Genomic DNA, 8277 nt, shown 5'->3' on the forward strand with positions numbered 1-8277 from the left:
GTTATCTGCTCCTCTTTCATGCCTTCATTGAGGATGGCTTAGAGATGTACTCATAAAGATTTTATAGAGATGGGGAAAATAGGATATCATGATAATAATTACTGATATTCTTTCAATTGTCTTTTTTTCCAGGATAATAATAGTAAAGTTTTTCCCAAATATTTGGTATCATCAAATTTTCAGATGACTTAAGAATCAGTCCTTCATTGCCTTCCAAAATGAGTTATTTCCATCATGACCTTCTTTAGATATCTGGTCTAGCCCCGGGGGTCCTTAAAACTTTTGGTATTATGTCCACCCCTCTTGTCAGTTTTATAAAGCATCCCGACCTCTTTCTTATCAGAATAATGTTTTCAAATATACAAAATAAAATATATAGTATCATACAGGAACTCAATTATTATGAAATACATTTATAAAATGGGGGAAAAAAGCAATTTCCTCAATTCTAGGTTAAGAATCGTTACCCTTTCATCTTGAGTTTTCTCTAGGGTCTTCACTTCTTCATAAAGCATGTGGGGAGCTATAAATTTAGAATACAAGTGTTGTGACTTTATTGTCATGAAGGGAGAAATAATTTTTTATAGAAAGCTTGACAGATTGCCTTCCTACTTTTTTAATTTGGTTCACCAAAGCCATTATTATCCCCCTTTTTACAAATAAGAAAACTGACTCACAGAAGTTAAATGATTTGGCCAGGGTCACATAATTCTTTAGGGTCTAAAATAGATTTCATCCCCATATCTTCCTGGTTCCAAGTTCAATGCTTTATCTATTTTGTCATACTGAGTTTTTCTAAGTACAAACCTGGATTCTGTGTGATTGAAGAGAGATTACCTCCTCTCTCTTCGCCTTACAGAATCATTGATCTAGAGATCAAAAGGAATCTCTGAGAACATTTAGTGTGATTTGGTCATTTTGTGGATGACAAAACTTCAGTCTCAGGAGGTTAAATGATTTGCCAAGATCATATGGATTGTATGCAACAGAGGAAGTCCTTTGACTGCTGAGATCTATTGGTACTTTCTAACTTACTTTGCCAATTACCATCATTCGTAAAATGAGGGAATTGGAGTATGTTAGTGGTGTCAAATTCAAATGTAAAACCTTGTGTAGGAATCCCTGCCAGGAATACTGACCTAAAAACTTCACATATATTATTTAAATTCTATTGTATTTTTATTTATTTTGTTAAAAAAATCCTAATAACATTTTAATGCTATTGTTCATGTATGTTGCAGACTGTGTGTTTTACGTCTCTAGATATCTCTAGTAGCCCACTTAGCCCTAAATCCTATAATACTATTACTGTTGTTAGCCTAAATTGTGAAATACTTAGGGCCAACATTAAGATCTCAGTTCAAATTAAATTCTCTCTCTAATTTTTTTTCAGGATTATAAGTGTATACTTAAGTATAGAAATAGATACATTGATAAGCATTGATAGATATATCGATAAATACTTTGATAAAGAGATCATAAAGAAGGGAAAGGGATCTGTATGTGCACGAATGTTTGTGGCAGCCCTCTTTGTAGTGGCCAGAAACTGGAAACTGAGTCGATGCCCATCAATTGGAGAATGGCTGAATAAATTGTGGTATATGAATATTACAGAATATTATTGTTCGGTAAGAAGTGACCAGCAGTATGATATCAGAAAGGCCTGGAGGGACTTACACAAACTGATGCTGAGTGAAACAAGCAGGGCCAGGAGATCATTATATACTTCAACAACAATACTATATGATGACCAATTCTAATGGACCTGGCCATCCTCAGCAATGAGATGAACCAAATCAGTTCCAATGGGGCAGTAATGAACTGAACCAGCTACACCCAGCAAAAGAACTGTGGGAGATGACTAAGAACCATTACATTGAATTCCCAATCCCTATATTTTTGCCTGCCTGCATTTTGGATTTCCTTCACAGGCTAATTGTACAATATTTCAGAGTCTGATTCTTTTTGTACAGCAAAATAACAGTTTTGTCATGTATACTTATTGTGTATCTAATTTATACTTTAATATATTTAACATGTATTGGTCATCCTGCCATCTAGGAGAGGGGGTGGGGGGAAGAAGAGGGAAAATTGGAACAAAAGGTTTGGCAATTGTCAATGCTGTAAAATTACCCATACATATAACTTGTAAATAAAAAGCTATTTTTAAAAAAATGTAATAAATAAATAAATGCTTTGATAGGTGAATAGATATAGCAATATCTAGATGTGTATCAATCTCTGATTGATAGATATATCAGTAGATAAATATCCTTTATAGAACTTCTCTTATACTGCTCTTCCTTCATAATATGTTGGAACCCAGAGATGACCACCACATACCTCTCCAGTGACCTTTAATTTTAATTTAATTTTTTACTTTTTTATTTTAATTTGAATTTTTTAGAGACTGTATTTTCTATAATGAATAACCATGTGCAGCATCACTGAATCAATGTTCTGGGCATGAAACCCCAGATATGTCATGGAATCCTTTATATGTCTGCCTATAGCAGAATAAAACCATTTATGCTGATTGTAAAATTTGTGTCATTATAACTAGAATATATATGTGTGTGTATTATATATATACACACACATATGTTCTAGATGTAGGTAAGATTGTTTCACAAGTCTTGGTACAAAATTGTTAGTAGATGCCACCATTCTGTCCTTTGCTCAAATTCAGAGATTATCAGTTACAATGATATAAATTTTATATCCAATTTCAAAAACTCAACCTTGAATGTTGTTTTGCTATGGGCAGACCTATAAAGAACCCAGTGACATAATTGGGGTTTCATGCCCAGAGCATTGTCAGTATAAATAGCTTCTTAGACTAGGAAGTTGACATTTTCCCAAACAGGTGTTCCAGTACCCTGGTACCCTGTCAGAAACATGTGTTTCTTAGGTTAGTCAAAATGAAGTTTAAGTGCTGGGTTTCCCAGCTTAGCAGATATTCAGGGCTTGTGTAATTAGGAGTCCCATAGGTACAAATTAAGCTTCTGGGCTCTAGTTGGCTATGAGTCACAAATTCCACTAAAGGTCCCACCTCTGACAGCCAGCACTAGAGACTTTTCACACTAAATTTTGACTTTTAAGCATCCAGAGGTCTAATTTAGACTTCATCATTGGAATGAGCTCTATCTGACAAAACGACATCCAACCTTGGAAGTAAGGAAATGGCTGCTTGGGAGGCAAAAATGAATGGCAGTAAAAAGGACTAAAATAGATATTCTGGCTTAATAATATAAATAGGCTGGGGAAGATACAACTTATAGAGCTTTTTTAAAATATAGCTTTAAAATCTAGACAGGATGTTTATTCTAATCACCTGTTAAAACTTAGAAGATCCTGCCAACAGTCACAGAGGATGACCAACAATGGTAATAATCTGCTTTTTGTATAATTACCTCCTTATCACAATAAATTAGCTTCAAATATTTTGTGTCACTCAATATAAACCACAGTTCATACTTAACATTTTTTAAATCGAGGCTCCTTAAACTTTTTCCACTCATGACCCCGTTTTGAGAAATTTTTACACAACCCTGAGTATATAAAACAGGTATACAAATCAAAAATTTACTGACATTAATCATAAAGAAATTTATTTTAAAACAATTCTTTGGTATACATATAATTTTATTAATGAAAGCATATTTGCAGACTAATGAGATTGATATGCTTGTTACAAAGAATTAAAACTTGGCAGCATATTTGATACCTTTTATTATTGCCAAATTTTTCACTACTCCCATATTCAATTACCATATGGGGTGGTGACCCACAGTTTAAGAAGCTTTGCTTTAAATTACCGTAAAATTGAGTGATGACCCTTGCTGAGAACATTTTCATTATACATCCCACAATAGAACCATAAAGTTTCCAATTAGAAATTAAAAGGATCCTCTGAAATCAATGTTTATTCCTTACCAAATGTCTGAATCTTCTCTGTACTACCCTGGACAAGAGGTCCTTGATATCAAGTCCCACCCCCTCCTCACAACTTTCTCCTACCTGTCAGAATACCTTGTCTTGCAATTCATTTGTGCCTTTCTTGTATAATATTAGTGTTGTAACAGGGGTGTGGGCAGTTGAACCAGTACTGCTTTCCCTATTAGTCAGAGAATCTTTTCTGGGCTGGGGATTCATTACTCCTTCTGATTCAGTCCCTACCAGTTGGAAACTACCCTAATTTCAATTCAACTAAGAATCACTTAGATCTCTATATGTTTGTGGTAAAGTTAAACGTTTACTTCAAATGGTGAACACTGAGGTAGTAAGAAAATACAAATGCAGATGGTACAAAATGTTTTTGAGAAGCAACATGCTACAAAAATACACTGGGTGGGTGTGTATTTGAAGTACTGTGTCTCCACCATTTATTATCTTCATGACCGTGAACTTCACTCTCTGGACCTCAGTAATCTCAGCTGTAAAATCAAGGAGCTAGACTAGAGAATCCCTATGTTCTCCTCCAGCTTCAAATCTACACTTCTATGTTTTGTATTCTAAAGCCAAAAATTGCTCTAAAGCATCATGTTACAATGTAGCTAGCTCCTACCCCAGATAGTGAACACTACTAGTCCTTCAGTTACTTTTTCCTAGTAGTCTCAGGACAAATGCTGTGAGCTAGAGCTCAGCTTCTTAAACTGTCATTCACAACCCCTCACTGGGTATCATAACTAAAAGTGGGGGTCGTGAAATTCTTGTTTATTATCAGTAAATGTTTGATTTGGATACCTTTTTTACATGCCTATATCTCTGAGATCACATGAAAAATTCTCAGGAAAAGAAAGGTCGTTGAGTGGAAAAACTTTAAGAAGTCCTAAGGACAGTTAAAGGTTCTGATAAAGGCCTCATTTCCAAAATATATAGAGAACTGACTCAAATTTATAAGAAATCAAGCCATTCTCCAATTGATAAATGGTCAAAGGATATGAACAGACAATTTTCAGAGGATGAAATTGAAACTATTGCCACTCATATGAAAGAGTGTTCCAAATCATTATTGATCAGAGAAATGCAAATTAAGACAACTCTGAGATACCACTACACACCTGTCAGATTGGCTAAGATGACAGGAAAAAATAATGATGAATGTTGGAGGGGATGCGGGAAAACTGGGACATTGATGCATTGTTGGTGGAGTTGTGAACGAATCCAAACATTCTGGAGAGCAATCTGGAATTATGCCCAAAAAATTATCAAAATGTGCATACCCTTTGACCCAGCAGTGTTTCTATTGGGCTTATATCCAAAGAAATACTAAAGAAGGGAAGGGACCTGTATGTGCCAAAATGTTTGTAGCAGCCCTATTTGTAGTGGCTAGAAACTGGAAAATGAATGGATGCCCATCAATTGGAGAATGGCTGGGTAAATTGTGGTATATGAATGTTATGGAATATTATTGTTCTGTAAGAAATGACCAGCAGGATGAATACAGAGAGGACTGGCGAGACTTACATGAACCGATGCTAAGTGAAATGAGCAGAACCAGGAGATCATTATACACTTCGACAACGATATTGTATGAGGATGTATTCTGATGGAAGTGGATTTCTTTGACAAAGAGACCTGAGTTTCAATTGATAAATGACGGACAAAAGCAGCTACACCCAAAGAAAGAACACTGGGAAACAAATGTGAACTATCTGCATTTTTGTTTTTCTTCCCGGGTTATTTATACCTTCTGAATCCAATTCTCCCTATGCAACAAGAGAACTGTTCGGTTCTGCAAACATATATTGTATCTAGGATATACTGCAACATATCCAACATATAAAGACTGCTTGCTATCTAGGGGAGGGGGTGGAGGGAGGGAGGGGAAAAAATCAGAACAGAAACGAATGCAAGGGATAATGTTGTAAAAAAATTACCCTGGCATGGATTCTGTCAATATAAAGTAATTATTAAATAAAAATTAAAAAAAAAAAAAAGAAGAAGAAGTCCTAAGGTAGGGGAAAGATGGGAACAGGTGTGTTATTGTTCAGTTATTTAAGTTGTGTCTGATTTTTCATGACCCCTCCCCACTTTTAGAAGAGATATTCTTATCAAAGATATTGGAGTGGTTTGCCATTTCCTTTTCCAGGTCATTTTACAGATGAGGAAACTGTGGGTTAAGTGACTTGCCCAAGATCACATAGTTAATAAGTGTCTGAGACTGGATTTAAATCTAGGTCTTCTTGATTCCAGCTTCCTCTCTCTCCTGTATCCATTGTGTCACTCACCTGCCCTAAGGGACAGAAGCATCACAAATAAATACAAAAAGGACTATGTCCTATAATCTGGGTTTCTCTGTTACAGCATTCCTTTCTGGATTAGTAAATCAGAATCCACTTCTGCTGGCATACGTGGGCACCATCTTGCAGAGAGTTCCTAGACATAAAGATGACATTCATACCTTCACTTATCTGTTTGCCAAGTTAACCTGAATTGGGTCATAGGAGAAATATCTTTCCTTAATTATGATGGTTTCTTCTTTTTTTCCAGAGTTCTTTTCAAAATTCATGCCACTATATATTTATCCAGACATAATTTGTACTACAGTAGCATCAATTATTTTGCTTTTTCTATAGTCTATGTTTGTATCTTATTCCTCCCCTGGTGTTTAAGTTCTATGAGGGCAAAACTTTTTTGTCTAAACTTGCCATGTGCATGCATACCACAGTCCCATAATAAATGTTGTTGAAAGGATGAATCCTGCCTCTATTTGGAGATCTCCAAGGACCGGAGGCTTCCCAACAGCATCTTTTTTGAAACACACTGTTTCATTTCAAGATAACTTTGTCATGATATTTTCTTATAATGAGTTAAAATCTGTTTTCATGCAACTTCTACTTCTGGTTTGGAAGGAAAGAGTGAGTTTACAGGACAAGATCAGGAGAGGAAGAAAACAGAATAGAATCATTAAGTATGGGAAAGAGGTATGAGAGCAAACATTTATTAAGTGCCTACTATGTGCCAAGTTTTCTGCTGGACCCTTAGCAAATATTATCTCATATGATCCTCACAATCCTGAGTTGTGGGTGTTATTATTGTCTCCATTTTACCACTGAAGAAATGAGGCAAGGAACCAGTAAGTGACTTGCCCAGGATCACACAACTAGTTAAGTATCTGTGAATGGATAGTAACTCTGGTCTTCCTAACTCCATACCCAAAACTCTATCCACTAAGCCCCCTGGCCACTTTTAGTAATATATAATACAAATATCACCAATCAGAGCTAGACTATAGATGCAGATAGGTGGCACAATGGATGAAGCACCAGGCCAGGAGTCAGGAATACCAGATTTTTAATTCTGCTTCAGATATTCGCTATGTAACACAGCTGTGTGACCCTGGACAAGTTGCTTAACCACTGTCTGCCTCAGTTTCCTCATCTATAAAATGGGGATAACAACATCTACCTTCTAGGGTTCTTATAGTAAATAGGGTTTACTATTTGTAAAGTGCTTAGGACAGTGGCTGGCACATAATAAGTGCTACATATTATTATTTTTAATATATAGAATTTTAAAGTTTGCAAAGCCCTTTATAAGTATTATCTCATTTGATCTTCACAACAATTCTGCAAGGTAGGTGCTGTCATTTCCATTTTACAATCAAGGAAACTAAGATATCTTAAGTGATGTGCCAAGGGTCACAAAGCTACTATGTGTTTGAGGCCAGACAATCTCAGATGCTCTCGATTCCAGGTCTGTCACTCTATCTACTGTGCCTTCTAAGCATTTGTTGTTATAATTTTTACTATTATATCCCATGAACATAATAAATTCCCACAAATATTCTGGTAATTTATATGTGTGTGTTATTCAATAATTTTCAACTAGAAACTTCCAGCCAGTTCAACCTCTAACTCAGCCAATGACTTCAATCGTGCCTAAAATGCCCCACTCGTTCTTAGCCACTTCAGTTTCCCAGTGCCAGCTTGAAGAGAGAGATAAGAACTCTTCCAGTTATAATAGAACCAGTGAGCACTTGCCTCAGATCCAGAGAAGCAGTAGGTGCTTTGCAAATATTTACTTAGCTACCTGGAAACAGGATTAGCTACATCTTTATTTATCCTCCCACACCACCCTTGCCCCATCCCCTCCAAAAAAACAAAATCCAATTTTATTTTTACTGTATTTCCTTCTCTTCAGTTGTCTTCTAAAGACTTTAAAATGGATAAAAGTTGCCTCCCACATAATTTCTTAATAATCTGGTTGCTCTGGAGCTTAACATCTAATTGAAAAAGACAATAATTCAATTTTCCAGTGTGAAGGGAATGA

This window comes from Antechinus flavipes, chromosome 5 (genome assembly GCF_016432865.1).
Source record: "Antechinus flavipes isolate AdamAnt ecotype Samford, QLD, Australia chromosome 5, AdamAnt_v2, whole genome shotgun sequence".
NCBI lineage: Eukaryota > Metazoa > Chordata > Mammalia > Dasyuromorphia > Dasyuridae > Antechinus > Antechinus flavipes.